The sequence below is a fragment of the Canis lupus genome, chromosome 30, assembly GCF_048164855.1.
Source record: "Canis lupus baileyi chromosome 30, mCanLup2.hap1, whole genome shotgun sequence".
NCBI lineage: Eukaryota > Metazoa > Chordata > Mammalia > Carnivora > Canidae > Canis > Canis lupus.
In genome coordinates this window covers 32813987-32833132 of record NC_132867.1, presented here as the reverse complement: position 1 = coordinate 32833132, position 19146 = coordinate 32813987, and the positions used below count along the sequence as shown (strand labels likewise).

At 45.1% G+C, this 19146-nt stretch overlaps 2 long non-coding RNA genes across 3 annotated transcripts in view; one reads left to right on the top strand and one right to left on the bottom strand.

Annotated features, from left to right (window-relative positions):
- Nucleotides 1–19146, bottom strand: part of LOC140621608 (uncharacterized) — a 99604-nt gene that overhangs the window by 68717 nt on the left and 11741 nt on the right. The window lies entirely within an intron of this gene.
- LOC140621375 (uncharacterized) lies at nt 9429–17299 on the top strand. Its single transcript, XR_012021086.1, has 3 exons — nt 9429–9719; nt 14785–14899; nt 17170–17299. It is a non-coding gene; the product is annotated as an uncharacterized lncRNA (long non-coding RNA).

The window sequence follows — 19146 nt, the reverse complement described above, 5'->3', positions numbered from 1 at the left end:
ATTTTCTGAACTTCATAAACATATTGTGATTTAACAATGAGTTATTGTTATTACTAGTCATTACTAGTATTCAGAGATGAGGGATCATGGTGTCTGCAACTTATTCTCAAATGGTTCAGCAACTAATGGTAATGACATAATAGGTCTACACAAGGAGCGCTAAAAGCACACGCGCCAATGCCACTCCTGGTAAATGCAGGTCAAGGGCAGACAGACGTGCACTGTGCTCTTCTCACAGATTTCTGCACACTTGAAAAGTCTCCAAATAAAAGGTGAAAAACTAAGGAAAGTAAGAAATTTCAAAAACAAAATGGAGATTTTGAAAACATCCTAGTTCGGGCTTAGAGGCAGCAGGTATGAAGACAGGCGAGAGCCTCTGGTTCATGGCCCTCGTGGGTTTGAGCGCATCACAGTGAGCCGCAGAGCCGGGCCAGCCTTGCACTGCTGTGTTTTGCTGGAGAGAGCCCAGGAAGGGAGACCACTGTCAGTGGGTAAGAAAGACAGGCCCTGGGCCATTACCCCGTGGAAATCAAAGGCCCCCCCAAACGCAGGAGGCCACCAAGAGGGGCAGTACTTCAGCCCTGGAGGTGAGGGGACTTACTTCCCAAGGCATCTGATCTGACCCGTTGGAGTTTCAAATGGGGCTGCTACTCACCAAAATCTCCCTCTCTCCTCACCAAGCATCAGCACCTTCTTTCCTTCTTTAACCTCCGATTTGCTTTGCAGTGATTGATAAGGAGGAGGCTGGCAGTGGGTTGCCCCCAGAGGCAGGAGGGCTGGGCCCTTGGCCACCCATGCCACGTGACCCCAAGTCAACAGGTCTGCTCAGGAGACCTCAGTTCAACAGACATCACTGAGATCCAAGATTAGAAGGGGCGATACAACCACAGGTCTTTGGGGTGTCATTGCCTTTTCAAATCTTTGTGACTGTCCCCATAAAGGAAGACCATTATGATCACAAAAGCGTGGGCATCTGCTGCCCCACTGTACAGGAGGATGCTTGTAGTCATCTTGGGTTGGGGGAGCGCTGGGGTTACCCACAAAAAGAGGACTTGGAGGACAAAAGCATTCCTCTTTCCAAACATTGCTCCCCCTGTTACCAAGCAGCAGCACCTGCTCAGCCCATGAGGCTCTAGAATCTTCTGCCCCTCTGCCATTGCTTCATTTTCGTCTCCACTTCCCCTGATTTTCAGGCCTCCTCTGAGTCTACTTTGGGTTAAAATAGCCAAGGGCCAAGCTGGGACTTCAGTGTCCACTTGCCTGTGCCTCTTGCTTGGAAGTACCAGCCGGGCCCTTCCAGCTCCAAAGGTCCCAGATGCCAGGAGTGGTTTCCCCAAGGGACCACAAGAGGGAGACAGCTTTCTCTGCCAGGACGAAGAGCTGGCAGGCCTGTGTACCCAACCGTGTGCCCCAAACAAGTGCTTGGAAAGAGATCATTTAAGAAGGCATGCATAAGGGAAATCAGCAGGCATACAACCCTAGAAGTCATGACGCCAAGAAAAAAATCCCTCCCACCATGTTCTCTCCCATTCGCTGGCAATATATGAAGTCTCCAGAGTACACAGAAGTTTTGGGTTAATTAATGGATCCATCGGAGATTTCCGACTCCTACCCTTTCCATTTTGAATTTGGACTGACCCCACTCCTAATTCCCTTTTCTGCTTTTCCCTTTCCCCTTCCTAATCTGGGTAAACTGCACAGTCCCACTGACATGCTAGCACGGCATTCAGTGACAGAAAGAGAATCCTAGTAGACCCCTATCACTTCTCCACCCTGGTCCTCCCTCTCTTGAACCACACACACCTCTCTTCCTTGCCTCCATCTGGTTTGCCTGTACTGGAGCTTCAAGGACCCCATCCACCGCTCACCCTACCAGTGAGCCCCAGGGAGTCTTCTCCTCACCCATCCCTGCCTTTAGGAGGCCAGGTGTGTCCCCGGCCCCATCAGCACCTCCTGCCCACTGCCTGGCCCCTTGCTGGTGTGCTCTGCACAGCATTTACTCTCACTTTACATCCTCTGCCTTCCACTCACCCCACAGCACGGTCTTGAGGATGGTCCTTAAAAGGAGAAAATGTTCCTAAAAGCACCTTGAATTGTGTGAAGATGTTAATAAAGGCAGTGCTGTTATTATCTTTAATAGGCTTTATTTTTTAGACGTTTTATGCTTATTACAATCAATGAACCTACATGGACATGTGATTAGCACCCAGAGTCCATAGTTTACACTAAAGTTCACTTTTGGTGGTGTGCATTCTGTGGGTTTGGACAAATGTATAATGACATGTATCTACCATTAGAGTACCACAGGGAGTAGTTTCACTGTCCTAAAAATCCTCTGCACTTTGCTTCTTTATCCTCCTCTCCCTTCTCCCTAATCCCTGGCAATCACTCATCTTTTTCCAGTCTCACAGTCTCTCCTTTTCCAGAATGTCACACAGTTGAAACCATACAGTATCTAGCCTTTTCAGAACGAGGCTTTTATCTAATAATATGCACTTTAAAATTCCCCTATGTCTTTTTACGGCTTGATAGCTCTTTTCTTTGCAATGTTTAATATTTCATTGTATGGATATACCACAGTTTATTTATCCATTCACCCACTGAAAGACACCGTGCTGGCTTCCAAGTGTTAGCAATCATGAACAAAGCTGTTATAAACATCCGTGTGTAGGTTTTTGTATGGACTTAAGCTCTTTTACTCATTTAAGTAAATACTAAGGAGAATAACTGGTGGATCCTAAGAGGCAATGCTATTATTAATTGCACTTTTCAAGCAAAGGCTCCTCCTCCTTAGCTCCCGGATCTTCTGCGGTCTGCCTCATGAGAGCTTCGGAGAGTCCAGTCCTGGTGCCACGGCTCTCTAGTTCTTAGGATCTGATCCACTTGACTTCTCAATATAACATTTAAAAAAAAAAAAACTGACTTAAGATCATTGTAGATTTACATGCAGTTGTAAGAAATCATTCAAGAAGATCCCTTCACCCTGTTTCTCTCAATGATAACATCATCTTGCATAACTATAATATATTATCACAAGCAGGAAATTGACAGAGATATGGATGTACCAGTTTATTTAACCATTCACCCATTGAAGGACTTTTGGGTTGCTTCCAGCTTGAAGCTATTACAAATAGAGCTGCTATGAAGGTTTTCGTAGAGGGTTTTGTGTGTGTGTGTGTGTGTGTGTGTGAACATAAGTTTTCATTTCTCCGGGATAATGTCCAAGAGTGTGATTGCTGGGTCATATGGTGAGTGCATGTTTAGTTTTGTAAGAAACTGCCAGACTTTTGCAGAGTGGCTATGCCATTTATATTCCCATCAGCAATGTGTGAAAGATCCAGTTTCTCCCCATCTTTGCCAGCAACTGGTGTTATCACTGGTTTTTATTTTAGCCATTCTAAAAGGTGATAGTGATATCTCATTATGGTTTTAATTTTAATTTCCATTTTCCCAATGGCTAACGATGTTAAACATTTTTTCCTCTGCTTATTTGCTTTCTGCATATCTTCTCTAGTGAAACGTCTGTTCATGTCCTTGCCCATTTTCTAATGGGGTTGTTTAGGGGTTTTTTTTTTATTATTATTATTGAGTTTTGAGAGTTCTTTATATATTCTAGATATAAGTCCTTTGTCGGATATACATTTTGCAAGTATTTTCTTACAGGCATACCTTGTCTTTCCATTCTCCTTACAGGGAAAAGGTTTTAATTTTGAGGATTTTATTAATTTTTCCTTTTACAGATTATGCTTCTGACATCAAGTCCAAAAAGCTCTTTGTCTAGCCCTAGGTCCCTATGATCTCCTTTTTCTTTCCTAGAAGGTTTTTTATTTTGCTTTGTTTTTTACATTGTAAATTTAAGCCCATGTCCATTATGAGTGATTTTTTTGTGTAAACATGTATGAGATGTGATAATGAGTAAGAGTAACAATAATGAGTCCTGATGTGTAAGGTTTAGGTAGAGGTTGGAGGTTTTGGTCTTGGTTTTGGTATTTTTGCTTGTGGACAGCAAGTGCTCCAGCACCATTTTTTGAAGCCATCCTTCCTCCATTGAACTGCTTTTGCTCCTTTGTCAAAACCCAGTTTGATGTATTTGTGTGGGCATTCAGTTGACTTTTGTCTTGCCTATTTTTTTTTTTTTTTTTCTTTTTAGAAACTCCTTGCCTGGCAGAAATGCAAATGGCTGCACATATCTGAAGTCTCAGAGACTCTAGATAGGTAGGTGGTCATTGCTCCAAACTCTCACCCAGTGCCACACCACATCAGGGGTGTGGCAAATGGCATCCGAACTTAAGGACAGCAAACAATGAAGATGGTTTAGGGAAGGGGAAGTATCAATCAGCAACTTAATTTGATTTTACAAAAATGGATACTAGGAGGATAGGTCTCTTTCCAAGAAGGTGGCAAAATGTGAGTCAATTCCAATTTTCCCTTCCCTACAGTCTTCCCCAAAGGCTTCCAAGGGCTGTGAGGGACGCAGTGAAATCACATGGGTGTGAGACAAAGCCATTCCCAGCCAGCAGTAACAGGATGGATGCATCTTTTATAGAGGGTCTTATGACCCAATGAGACAAGTGCTTTAACTTTAAGGAGGCAACATTTATCAATTTTTCCTTTTATGATCATGCTTTTGGTGTCAGGTCTAGAAACTCATATGGTCCAAGGTCCCTTATTTACTTTCTGATATGCTTTCCTTATTCTTTTGATTCTCTTGCAAAGTGTCAGGATTCAATCTGTTTTTGAGAAGCTCACCTGGAGCTGGAGGAAGTTCATTCTGAGCCAAGATCCCATAGATCTTCTCTTCTGCTGGCCTGTGCTCTCTCTCTCATCCCACCACTGAGTCGTCCCCCCACCTTTCAGGAACCATTTCAGCCTACAGCCCCACAGAGTGGGGAAGGTGGAGGGAAGGCAACCGTTATAACCGGAAGCTTGGAGAGGCCAGGCCCCTTTAGAACAGAGCAGATTCCCTTTGCACTGCAGGCACAAAGCTGGGAATCACAGCTCAAGATCTTTTTTTAATGTCAGAATGTAAAAACTTAGAACAAATTTCTCAAAAAGCAGGATATTGGCTCCTCACAATTCCCTACTTAGGCTGGCTTTCTGAACCACCTTAAAGAAAGGCAGAGCTTCCATCTGTGTGCTTCAGAATCTCCTAGAAACAAAGGCTATTCAAGACATTGCACTTGGAGCAGCTTCTCAGGTCCCAAGAGCATATCTTTCTGCCTCTTCCTGGACCCAGAACAGCAGAAATGCCCAGCAACCAGGGTTCTTGGGGCAAAAGCTTCAAGAACGTAACAGACCAAAAAGGAACTCATGCCAAAGCCATCAGCCCTTTTGACCCCCAGCCTTTCCCAGATGTGTTCAAGAAGAACATCCCAGGGTGAACTCTTGTCTCAAAGCAATCTCCTCTTGTCATTCACAAGACAAATGAAGATGGCAGTCATAATTAGATTGCTACTAACACACCACAGTTAATAAGTGGCACAAATAACCATGTAAATGTCAAGCTGTGAATCTGAAACTTGACAGGACCTTTCAAATCCAACCAGAGCTTGGCACCAAAAAGCATTCTCTGAATTTGCACATAATCTGCTTTTTGCAGCTCTTTTGAGAAGGAGCTATTTACCCAGTAAGCATGTTATTCTCCACCGGAGATTATAGTCATTCCAAGTCAATGAACTGCATTCCAAAGAAAACAGGAGGAACTTAACAATACAAGATTTTAAGGTTTGGGAGTGAGATAGAGAAGACATGAAGGGGTCGTATAAGTCATGGTTACTAATACATTGACATTGTTCTAGATCTCTGAACAGCAGACAATACTAAGTCATTTGATTTGAAAAAAAAAAAATTCCATGTTGTTGCTAGGCTTTTCCCATGGACAGTTTGGTAGAGGCTGTCCTGGCCAATGAATTGCAGGGTTGTCACTACACTGGAAGGTATCACTCAGTGCTTCCTCCTGGGGCTGTTGTTCACCTGTAACCAGAGGGTCCCCACAGTGCCTTTCAAGCCCTTTATGGTTAAGGATTCCCCCAAGACGTCCCCTTCTTGATTTTAATTTTTTTTAATTGAGGTAAGTTCATATAACACAAAACCAACCCCTCTAAAGTACACCATTCAGTGATTCACAATATTTTGCAACCATCACTTCTATCTGGTTGTGAAACACATTCATGGCCATAAAAGAAACCCCTTCCATTAAGCAACTACCCCCCATTCTTCCCAACAACACCTGCCCCCAGCCCCTGGCAACCACTAATCTGCTTTCTACCCCCATAGAAGTATTCCAGACATTTCATTTAAATGGAATCATACAATATGCAACGTTTTCTGTCTGGCTTGTTTCACTCAACATGTTTTTCAAAGTTTCTCTGTGATATGAGAGGTACCAGTACTTCAATCTTTGTTATGGTGGAGTAATATTCCACTGTATGGATCGACCCATTCTGTTTATCCATTCGCCAGCTGATGGACATTTGGGTCATTTCCACCTTTTAGCTATTGCGAATAGTGCTGTTATAAATATTCACATGCACGTTTTTGTTTGAAAACATTTTCAACTCTTTGGGGCATATACCTAGTTGTGGAATAGCTGAGTCACATGGTTTAACATTTTGAAGAACCACTAAACTGCTTTCTGTCTTTTTGCTTTTGAATGAAGTTATGCCTGCATTAAAACTGTCTTTATTATTATTTCTGAGGTTTGGAAGAAGGGAGACGAGGCTTGCTGGTGGCTCACTTGGCCATCCTGATGCCAGAAGTCCATCATTAAACTAATCTGTATAATTCCAAATGGCTCTCTTCAAGGCCTGTCTTCTACACACTCACACTCTCTTTGCCCCCAGTGAGAACTGGGGGTGAATGATCATGAAGAAAAGAGGAGGAGGTACCAAACTCATGAGGCAGTGGTCTCCAAAGAAAAGTACACACACCTCAGGGGTGCACCAGAGCATAATCCACTGGGATAACATCCAAGAAGCCATTAGAACTTCTACTTCTATTTATTTTTACCTAAAAGCAAGAAAATAAGGAGTTTTACTAATCATTATGGATTGAATGATGTTGCTCCCAGAAAAGATAGGTTAGAGCCCTAACCCCGAGCATCTCAGAACATGATCTTATTTGAAGACAGGGTCTTTACAGAGCTCATCAGGTTAAGATGAAGTTGTTAAGGTTGGTCTTAATTCTCCTTACAGAAAGGAGAAATTTGGACACACACCCACTGCCATGTGAAGATGAAGACACATCAGGGTTATGTGCCTACAAGCCAAGGAACACCAAAAGACTGTTGGCAACCGCCAGAAGCCAGGAGAGAGGCTAGGAACAGATGCTCCTTCACATCCTTCAGGAAGAACCAACCCTACTGACACCTTCATCTCAAACTTGCAGCCTCTAAAATTGTGACACAGTAAACTTCTATTGTTCAAGCCACTCAATCCGCGGTGCTTTGTGACAGCAACTCTAGCAAGCTAATGTTCTAATATTTAATATCAAGGTGGGCATAGGTCTCTGACTTTAGTCCCTCACATGTAGGATCTGAGGCCTCCTGATGGAGGAGCTAGCTCCTGGGCGGAATGAGACTAGGAACACTCTGCCTGCATCCAGTGAAGTGGATTTGTGACTTGGATCATCTCATTGTGAGGGAATCGATTCTCACAAAGTGAATGAATAGTTTTAGGATTACTACCAAAAAAAAAACCTGACTGGAAATACTGTTGAGGCTGCATGGACAGGGAACAAAGGGTCAAGCAGAGCTGACTTGTCCCCTACAGGTGGACCCCCCTCACCCATGGCACCATAAAAACCCTGGGGAGTTGATCAGAACTGACAGGAGGCTGGTCAAAAATGACTCTGAATCAACAAGAAGACTATTCTAATTGTGCATTTATATCCCTTTTTGTTAACAAGAACTCCTAAATCTAGATTCATATTCTGCCTTGAGGTAATAACTCATGGTAATACAAAGCCACCGCAAGTAACAACACTTAAAACCGTGTTTATGTCATCTTGTTCCTTCTTTTAACCTCAACTTTATGTGTTTTATAATCTACAGAGTGCGTGGCTTATAAGTAAACATATGGAGAATATGTACCTCCCCTCCAACTTTTTACTAAACGGGGACATAATCAGAAAAGTTTGGAAACTGTTGACTTAGGGCAAAGTTTGGAAACTGTTGGCTTAGGACAAGGGCTGCAGATAGACATAGGACAACACCCACACCCAGACCAGAGGTGCTGGAGCCCCGATATCTGACCCTGAGGCAGAAACAGATGCAGTGGAGACATCAGAGGTGTTCTGAACCAGGAAATGCCCCAGGGATAAAGTGCTCTAGTTCCCCAGATCAGGGAAGGACTCTGTGTGCTTGGCAGGAGGACTGACACTGCCTGCCAGGAAGGGACACACAATGGTCAGAACCAGAGAGGACTTCCCCATGTGCACAGGCGCGCCACACAGCCATACTGACCCACGCACAAAAGAGGAGGGAGCCAGTTCTCAACGCTGCAAAGCCACGAAGCTTTCCACCTGGAAAAGAACTTGTCAGGATGGCTTCCCCCTACCTGTTGCAGTGAAGGGGAAAAATCCTCAGAGAGCAGAAAGTGACCTTTTAATGCATTTCAAGGTCAGTGAGGAGACACATTCTTGAGAAGTATGGGCCTCCTGAGCTCAGCAAATCTCAGCAAATTAACATTGAAGAGCAGGACGTTTCAGCACCCACAGTTGAGTGCGTGTGTCAGGAGGTGGCTGGTGGGGGACAGTCTACTCTTTTCCAGAATCCAGAACCTTCTTTTCTTTCCCCAACTTCCTAATCTGAAGCCCCCCACGTTCCTCTAACTCAAAGGCAGAATTAGGTGGGAAAGAGCCAGCAAAGCAAGAAGCTCTTTGGAGCAAAGAGGTTAGGGCAAGGTTGTCAGGCAAAAAAAAATGGAGAGAGATTTCAGGAAGGGATAAAGTTATGGGACTTGGGGGTAACAGGAGAATGTGTGAGAAGTAGGGGATGGGTCACAAGTGAAGTCCCTGGAGATGCTCAGGAGGTATGAGCCCACTCCCCACACAACACTCCTTCGTGTACACAGGGATGAATCAGCTGCATGAGAAGCACGACACCCAAGTTCTTGGACACCGCACGCTTAGGTATGTGATAGCGTCAGCCTGAAGTCGAGAGCAGATGGAACCTTATTCATCGTGCTGTGTCTAGGTTTACCTGGCAGAGGCAGGGAGAGCCCATCCTCTCCAACAGTGGTTTAAGGAAATTTCAGTACTAAGGAGGGTTAGCCAAAGGGTATCACCCTTGCCAACCACCCAACCAACCCACTAGTAGGGTAGACTGTCCTGACCATTTTATCCCTGGCCAAGTTAAAATACAGAGTCAGACTTCAGAGCAGTTCTCAGTGGCCCCCTATAATTTTAGGACCTTTCCGTGGAGAGTGGAATATTCACAGTGGCCTGTGTCCCTGGAAACTACACCTCCTTCTCCAGCATGCTCTGGGTCTTCCCTACGTGGCTGCCTGATTCTGTTGTTGGATGAGAACAGGCAGGTGGACTTTCACCGCTTGGACAGCCACCCATCAGCCCGACTACACTTGGGGTCAACTCAACCTTACCCCTGGAGAGGAACCACAGCTGCTCCTGGAACAGATCCCCCTGGACCACAAGACGCCGACGGCCAGCGAGCAGGAAGGGCTAGGCTCTCATGAGGCCAAGGTGGATAGAAAAGTATCCAGGTGAGAAGCTGCCCTCATGCCTCAGCCGTTCCTAAAGGATCAAGTGCTTAGCTTTGCTCTGGCAAATCTGTAGATATTCCACTCAGACGACCTTTCCCAACCCCTCCCGCTCCCCAGCCATGTTTGAGTTGGGCAGAGTGACAATGGTGTCTGCTGCTGCCATGACCACTGATAAAAGCTTTGCTCTGGCAGCTTCTCCTTTGCCCTTAGGTCAGCATCCTTTCTGGAGGGGCCTCAGGAGCCTCAGATGCACCTGGCCAGCCCCGGACAGAGCTCCCAGAGATGGGACAATGGGGCTCATGTACCTGGCTTCTCCTTGAGACCCAGCCTTGTCTGGGTTGATTTTGAAGGAAATATTTATACTAAAGGGCTGAAGCTGAGAGATTTCACCACCTCTTATCTCTTGTAGTTTAGAAAAACAACCAACATCTCATTGACAAGTGACCCCGTGGCGCCTGTGTTCGTGGCTCGTTTCTCTGGGGAGCCTCCTCTTCCCAGAGCCCTGTCTCGGTTTACATAGCTCTGCTCACTTCCTCTCAGACTCCCAGGGGAAAGCAAGATTCTCATGGACATGCCCCGTCTCTGTAAGGCTCCCTGAGTACTGTGAGTGCTCGAAACTTGAGTCTGGCCTTGCTCCATGTTCCATCTATGTGATGGCGGCTCCGGAACCTAGACCTCCAGCCAAACATCTTGGGTCTCGCAGCTTTGAGGAGCCCTGGACAGTCTGCACCCACCCGGCCCCAGCACCCCAGACAGTCATACAGTGCCTCAGCTCAGCTTGTTCACACCTGTCGCTACCCCTACATAGGCTCTTCTATCCACTGCCCCCCTCCCCAGCTGCCCATGCACTCCCCAGAAGACAGCAAGGCAAAGGTTGTCCAGCCCCATACCCCACCAGCGTGCCTCTTTCAGGCCGTGACAAAGTTGGTAGGCTCCAGCACCCACCCTTCTTCAAGGAACCAAGCATAACTCTAGTGTTGGAATCTCTGTACACATGCGCCCTCCTCCTCATACCCTCTGCCACCTTCCTTCCACTCAGTCTGCCACCCTATACCCTATACTCTGCACCCTATACATTTCTTCATGTGTTCCCTCCAACTCTTGGCTTAACTTGGGGATTCTCAACTGTAGCCACACATTAGAATCCCTTGAGGGGTCTTCTTTCTATCTTTGGGGGAGGGGGATCTTATTTTATTTTATTATTTAAATTCAAGTTAGTTAACATATAGTGTATTATTAGTTTCAGAGGTAGAATCCAGTGATTCATCGGTTGCATAAACACCCAGTGCTCATTGCATCAAGGGCCTTCCTTAATGCCCATCACCCAGTCACCCCATCTCCCCACTCACCTTCCCTCAAGCCACCCTCAGTTTGTTTCCTGGAGTTCAGCATCGCTTATGGATGCCCCCCTCCCTGTTTCTCTTATTTTATTTTCCCTTCCCTTTCCCTATGTTCATCTGTTTTGTTTCTTAAACTCTACATATAAGTGAAATCTATATGGTGTTTGTCTGTCTCTGACTAATTTTGCTTAGCATAATACCCTCTAGTTCTGTCCACGTTGTTGCAAATGGCAAGATTTCATTCTTTTTGATGACTCAGTAATATTCCATCATATATATATATAGACCACTTCTTCTTTATCCGTTCATCTGTTGATGGACATCTGGGCACTTTCCATAGTTTGGCTATTGTGGATATTGCTGCTATAAACTTTGGGGTGCAGGTGCCCCTTCGAATCACTATGTTTGTATTCTGCAGATAAATACCTAGTAGTGCAATTGCTGGGTTGCAGGGTAGTTCTATTTTTAACTTTTTGAGGAATTTGCATTCTGTTTTCCGGAGTGGCTGTGCCAGTTTGCATTCCCACCAACAGTGTAAGAGAGTAAGAAGGTTCTCCTTTCTCTGCATCCTCCCCAACATCTGTTGTTTCCTGAGTTGTTAATTTTAACCATTGTGACAGGTGTGAGGTGGTATCTCATTGTGGTTTCAATTTGTTGGGAGATTCTATTTTTAAGTAATCTCTACATCCAATGTGGGGTTCGAACTTAGAGCACCAATATCAAGAGTCACAGGCTCTATCAACTGAGCCAACCAGGTGCCCCTCCCTTGAGGAGATTTCTAAAGGATACTGCTACCCAAATAGGCCTGATTACCTAAATTTGGGAGGCCCAGTGTAAAATGAAATCACAGGGTTTCCTGTTCAAAAGTTATTAAGAATTTCAAGATTGCATTAAACTAAGCATGGGGCTCTTCTGAATGCTGGGCCTAGTGGGACTTGTGCCTATGAAGGCAGCTCTAGGCCCAGGCACTTTCCCTAAACATTCAGATTTAATTAGCCTGGATGGGGCCCTGGAATCTGCATTTTAAAGGCTTCCTAGGAAGTGCTAAGGTGACTAAGCTGGCTGCTGCTGGCTGACCCAGAGAGAGATACTTTATCTACTTTCCAAATGGAAACTGTTTATTCTTATCTCTTGACCTTGGGACTAGGAGTTGGGCTCATATCTTCCTTGCTCTGCATTGTCACTTCCAGAACATTTCTTTCATGATTTTACAAATTCTTGCTCAACTGAGGCTAAGGTCATTCAGGTCTTTTCCTTGCCTTAGTCTAGGTCATTTCTGCACTTTGTTTGGTACATTTCTTCATCCAACCAATATTTAGCAAATGATTCACAACTTTCTCCACCCCCATTCATGTTGCTGCTTCAGAATCCTGACAGTTGGCCCAGCCTCAATCCTAGCCTCTTGGCTTCTTGTCCTCTCATCTCCAGTAACCTCCTCCTTCCTCCTCCTCAGCTCCCATTCCCATGCTCTTCTGGATTTGACTGACACTCGAGGCTCTTCCACCTCTGAATCTCAAACCCAAGTGCTCCCGCTCTCTGTAGCCTCATATCCTAACTTTCCCCTCAATTCCATAATCCTACTACATCTGTTACTCAACTCCACTGGCGTCTTTTGATCAATGACCTCTACAGATATTCCTTGTCCATTGTTTCCACTCTCTTCAGGTTCCATTCTATCTTGCTTAGATTCAATGGTCTACTCGTTTAATTACTCTTTTCCAAATACTATGTATTCTCTTATTCCTCTGTCCTCACATCCCACCCATCTAGCAAAATTCCAACCCTGGATGAACATGAGCATCCATCTTCTCCACCTGCCCCCCACCCCCAGCCAGCAGAGTGCTGCTGGAGGCAAATCCCACAGATGCATGGACCACCTTGGATTCTACTGCACTGAAAAAAGAGAATGAACTGCCTAACATCCATTGCTGAGTTTGCACCCAACTCTCTGTCCTCCTGCTGAGGGCCAGTTCCTCTGCAGATGCTCCCTGCCTCCCCTGCTTCCCATCTACCCTGGAACTGTTTGTAGGTATTATTTTCCTGTTCCTTCCATCTCTTCTCTGTTCTGGGTCCTTCCCATCTGTAGGTAAGTGCCCTGGATTCTGCAGTTTTTAAAAGGAAAAAAATAAAAAAAGAAAGGAAAGGTAAGATGAGGTAAGGTAAGGAGAGGAGAGAAGAAAACAAGAGAAACAAAAGAAGTCCCTTCCTCTCTTCTCAGCTCCTACCCTCTTGCTTTTTCCTTCATGGCCACACTTTCTGAGCACGTTTTCTCTCTCTCACCCTGCTGACTCCTCACTCCCTCCCCCTGGCTCTCATCTCACCACTTCAATGAAACAATCCTTGATAAAACCACCAATTACTTCTATTTTAAACAGAATGGCTATGTTGGGCCTCTTCTTCCTTGACCTCTCAGCATCACTGGAATTGGAACTCTTTCCTCCCCGAAATATATTCTTTCACTGCCTCTTCTCCACCATTTTCCTTTCGTAGTTCTCTGGCTTTCCCTTTTCAGTCCCCTTAAGGGTTCTTCCTCCTGTATATAACTACTATGCTTCTTTAAGGCTCCATTCTAGGCTCTTTTATTTCTCCCTCTACTCTCTATTCCTGGATAATTTCATCTATTCTCATTATTGCAAATATCATGTAAATGCTGATTCATTTTATCTGCAGAGATATGAAATATAAGTCCATTTCTCTCACATTACATAAGCATCCTGAGCTGAAATGGTAATGCTATGGTTTGGGGGCATCTAGGCTCCTTCCGTCCGGTTCTTCTGCCACTCTCAATGCATTCATCTGCATAGTCCCAGATAACCCCATGCCTATATTCCAGGCTTCAGGAGGAGGTAAAGTAGCAGGGAGCAGACAAGTCCCTTCTTTAAGGACACTACCCAGAAATTGCAGGCATCACTTCTGCAAACATCCCGTTAGCCATAACTTCAATAGCTGGCCACACCTAGCTCCAAAGAAAACTGGGAACTGTAGGCTTTATTCTGGGTGGTCGCATGCCCCCTTACATTTCTTTTGGCATGGAAAAAGGGAAAACCAATACTTAGAGAAAAACCAGTAGAATTGGCCACAGGCATCAGCTGGATTTGCCAATTCTTTATTTTGTCAAATAAGGACATTTCTAAAAAAACTATCACCTAGTGCCATCACTTCAAAAAAGAAAGGACATTTTAAATACCAAAATTGGAGAAGACATAATCTCAAAATAGAGAACAGTCTTTTAAATTAAATGAATTTAGATTTATGGAAGACAGCACTGTATCATCCTCATTGTTCTCATTTCCCTTGAAACTGGCACAAGCATCCATCTCCTGGCCTGAACTGGAAGCCATGACTGAGGCATGGCTGTTAGAGCATCATCAGTCTCATCTTTATTTCTCTACACTACCCTGATTTAGGGGGATGACTATGATAGCTCCCACCTGGTAGTACTACAGAAATCCAAGCCTCCACCACCTCAAGTCCCTTCGCATTTCTAAATGCCCCCAGGGCATCTCACATTCACTGCTGTAGCTGCAGGACCTAATCCCATTACAGGATCTCACAATACATCGGGGGTCTCCAATAAGCATGGCCATATACATCACTGCTGCCATCACACCCCAAGAGGGACTTTCCTCAGCAGAGACAACAACATCTCCCTTTGGCCAATCTTGAAAAGCCCCTACTTTTTCTAACAGTGGCCCCTCTTTCTCCCCCACATCCCTTCCATGTAGAACAAGTCCAGGAGACCAGCCCAGAAGACCCTAATGGATGCTGAGCAGGGTCTCATCTACCAACAGTCACATCTACCACAGAAAGACTCAATGGTTTGTCTTGGTTTCCCTTAAGGTAAGTCCCTCCTTAGACCTCTGCTCTTCTCTACGGTCAAGAGAGTCATCCCACGCTCAGACCCCTCAACATTTCTCTAGAAGCCTCACAGGTAGGCATTCAGATTAGGTCATGGAATAGAAGTGAAGCTAAAGGGTTGAGAACTGCCCTCCTGGCTCAGGGCAGTTAAAAAGGGGTGTTCTGTACCCCCTTCCTCTTCCTCCATTTGCAGATTTTTTTTAATCTCCCACCATTGGTGACAGTTCAAGTGTGCATAGCAGGGTATCCTTGGGGCATTGGGGCAGGCTTTCAGCTGTGTTGTTGGAAAGGAAGCCTTGGGTGAGTTAGTTTTTTGACTTCTCTTCTTCTCTTGTATTCCGCCTTTCAAAAATGAAATGTTTCAATTTCACATAGGATTCTTCACTGCATGTTCCAGAATCCTAAAAACTAAGATTTTGCTGTTGTTGTTTTTGTCAAGAGTCCCCCCTTCTTTTCATGCAGACATTGCTGGATTAGAATCCTAAAGTTTCAGTGCTAGAGGGGGCTTGGGGATCATAAGATCCTACAGCTTCATTTTATGGGTAAGAAAAGTGAGTGGCAGAGAGGTGAAAGGACTGCCCGAGGATATACAATAGCCAGTCCCAAGGTCCAGGTCCCTCAATTCTGCGCCCTTAGCTGGACACGGGGGCAGGAAGCACCTGACCTGAGAAACTAGAGCATCACCTTGAAGGAGGAGATGCTGAGTCCTGGCATGTTCGAGACAGCTTCCCCTCTCCCCTGCACTTCATGATGGTTGCTTGCCCTCTGTGCCACATGAAGCTGATAAACAGAGGAAATTCTCACGGGAGGGCTCTTCAAGATCTGTTAAGAAAAGTTTCTCTTGTTTACAGCAGAGTGCATCCTAAGATGCAATGCCAACAGGGTTTGCTTCTTTGTTTATTTTAACCAAGAAGGGAAATTAGTGGCAAAAGAATATTTTGATAATGAATGGAAAGTTAGTCATGACATTTTTGAGGGGGGAAAATATAAATAAACTTTTTTTTTTTTTTAATGGAGCTGTCTCAACAGATGATAGAGGGGATTCATGGGTTTCAGCCAGTTTGAAGAGATGCTCGGGGTGCCTGCAGTGCCTGCTGTGGGTTTCTGCTTTCCCCATGCACACAGTAGAAACCTTTGGAGCAGGGGGAGTGAGGTGTGTGTGCAGATGCGTGTGTATATGTCTGTGTGTGATCTCCTAAAGCAATCGTTGTTAATAGAAAGGTTTTTAAATATTTGCAAAAGGATCTCAGAACTTTACAGAACACAACGGTATCTGTTTCAAAACAACCTGGGAGTATTTGGTGTCGGCTTGGGCCTGGTAAATTTCCACTGTGGCCAACGCTCCACAGCATTCTCTTTCCAGCCCAACTCACTTCAAGTGGCATGATTTGATTAAGCATTTCTTCACTTTTAATTGCATGCCAAGGCCCCAGGGCATCATTTGTTGGGTGGCCCTGAGTGGGCTGGAGTGGGGGTGGAGAGACATGTCAATCTAGAAAGGTTTGTGCCTGACTTGTTCTCCGATGTAATTTTGTCCTGTACCTGGCAAGCCTTCCCATTATTATGAACAGGCCTGTCTTGCCTGACAGTGGTTTTCAACGGTTCGTGGTGAGGAGCATCCAGGGGAGAGCCTGCTCCCCGGGAGTTCCTGACTTGACTAAAGGGTGGGAGAGCATCACACTGCACTTGGCTGATCTCCACTCACCACCTGGGAAATTATACCCTGAACTGCCCACTCACAAACTCTATTACCACAGCATTTTAGAAAAAGGGTTGGTTAACACTATCAAAAAAAAAAAAAAAAAAAAAAAAGATCTTAACCTCCGAGCACAGTCTACGCCTCTGTAAAATGAGGTAATGCTACAACCTCATGGGGTTGAGGTGGGTGTTAGAAATATTGTAGATCAAGTCCTGGAACATAGTGAAACTCTGCAAATCATATTTATAGACGGCACCCTGGACTGTCACAGTATCTATTATTCCCATCCTCCCTCTGAAAAGTATGCCCATTGTGTTCAGACATCTGCCCCACTCCCATGTAGCTGTGAGCCCAAGGCTGGGCCTCCTCAGGAAGCAGCCCTCCATTCTAGTGGAGTGATTTCCTCATGATGACCTTGCAACACACTGGTGGCCAGTAAGACATGAACAGAACCTGCAGCTGGGGGTACAGTAAAGCAGGATGGGAAGGTCCTCTCCCCTGAGGGAAAGCCATAGGAAAAATGTCCCCCATTCCTCAATATGCTATTTCTCAGGTTGATGCTGCCATCTTGAAAACAGCTGGAGGATGAGGCCAATTTCCAAGGATGACAAGGCATAGAGAAGGAAAGAAACTGGGTCCTGGAGAACAATACCATCCATGTTGCCAACCGGATACACTCAATGTGACTGGTTTTCTTCAAGTCTTCTCCAGCTGGAAATCTTTGCCCCTCCACTAGTGAGCTGCCCCTCCCACTAGTGAGCTACTCCCCAGCCAATGAGCCATCTCTCCCAATAATAAGTCACTTCCTAACTAGTGTGTGACCCTCTCAACTAGTGAGCCATCCCCCTCTACTAGTGAGCCATCCCTCCCACCAATGAGTTACCCCTCCACTAGCGAGCCATCCCCTGAGGGGATAAGTCACCTCCACTACTGAGCCATCCACCCCGTAGTGAGCTTCTCCCTCGCACCCCCCCCCCCGCCCCACTATAGTGAGTTGGGACCAACTAACAAGCAGTGATTCATCCTTCCTCACAAACAGGAACCTGAGGGGGAGACATCCACTTGTTGGAAGGGTCTTCTGGACTTTCCTAGAAGAGTGGGAGCCAGGAGAATAGAAAAAAAGAAGCTAGCAGAGGTGGGAGCACTGGTTCACAAGAGGAGAAAGTGAACAAAATTTCATCTCAGAGAAGATTTGCAAATGAATAATGCCACTGTGCATTTTCAGATACTGCTCCTGGGACACGCTAAGAAGCTGTGGGCTTTATGGGGTTTTGGCATTATAACTACTCCATCCTCTGGGAGGTTCTAGCCGCAAATAAAAGAAACCCTCACTGGAACCAGCATAATCAATATGGGAATGTATTATTTTATATCATAAATATTCCCTGTAGGGAGCTTCAGGGCCAGTTGAATAAGTGGTTCAAGAATGTCAACAAGAACCCAGTTCTTTTCTCTCTCTGCTTTTGGTGTGGGCTTCATTCTCTGTCTGGTATCAAGACGGCTGCAGGAATTCTAGGCATTCTAATAATGACCCCCACCAAGAAAACAGCTGCCTTTGCATTCCATGCCACTCAAGTACTGCTGACTAAAGATGAATGGGTTTTGAATGAGGACAACATCCAAGGTCCCAGTGCCCAAAGTGACATTTAGGTGCAGGGAAACATTTGACAAACCAAGAAAAGACAGCCTGCTGGCCCTGCATCCACCAAGGACAAAGAAGGAGGCTCAATATCACAGCGGCCAGCTTGGAATGTGGAAACAATATGCTCCACATCCCAGGGCATTCAGGGCAGCCTCCATCCTGGATCACTAGGTTCGAGGGGAATCACAGCAAGACACTCAACAAGCAATGCAGGCAGAGGTAAAGCAAACCTTACCCAGAGCTCCCATTGCCTTGTGATCCTATGGAATGACAGTTGTCCATGACCAGACTCTGCTAACAGAGCCTTGTCCCCAGAACCCCACCAGCATTTCTCAGCTTCTGGGCTTCCAGATCCTGTGCAGAAATACAGCTGCTAACCTGTAGCTGGCTCATGGGATAGAGAGGGAAGAGACAGACCTGACTCTATGTCAAATCTCTTTCAAAAAATAATCAAGAAATTCCCTGAAAAATATAGGATATCTGCAACCTATATGGTCAGGGTTTGATTATCCTTATTTTATTATGAACCCTTACAGACCAATTTATTTAAGTGAACACATACATAAAGGACATAAAATTTACAACATATAAAAATGTTACCACTCACTAATCATAAAAAAGTAAAGTTAAAAAATGAGACTCATTTTTTCTTTTTTTGTTTTGTTTTGTTTTGTTTTTCTCTTCATAAAATGGTCAACAAATACCAAATGGGGCACTGCTGCTGTTATGCACTGCTAGTCGCAATATAAATTCATGCTATCTTTCCAGAGGTCAGTTTGGCAAAATAGAGCAAAAAGACTTAAACACGTACATGACCTCTGAACCAGTGATTCCACATTCAAAAACGTTTCCTAAGGAAATAATCAAAGAAGTGTGCAAAGCAGTACT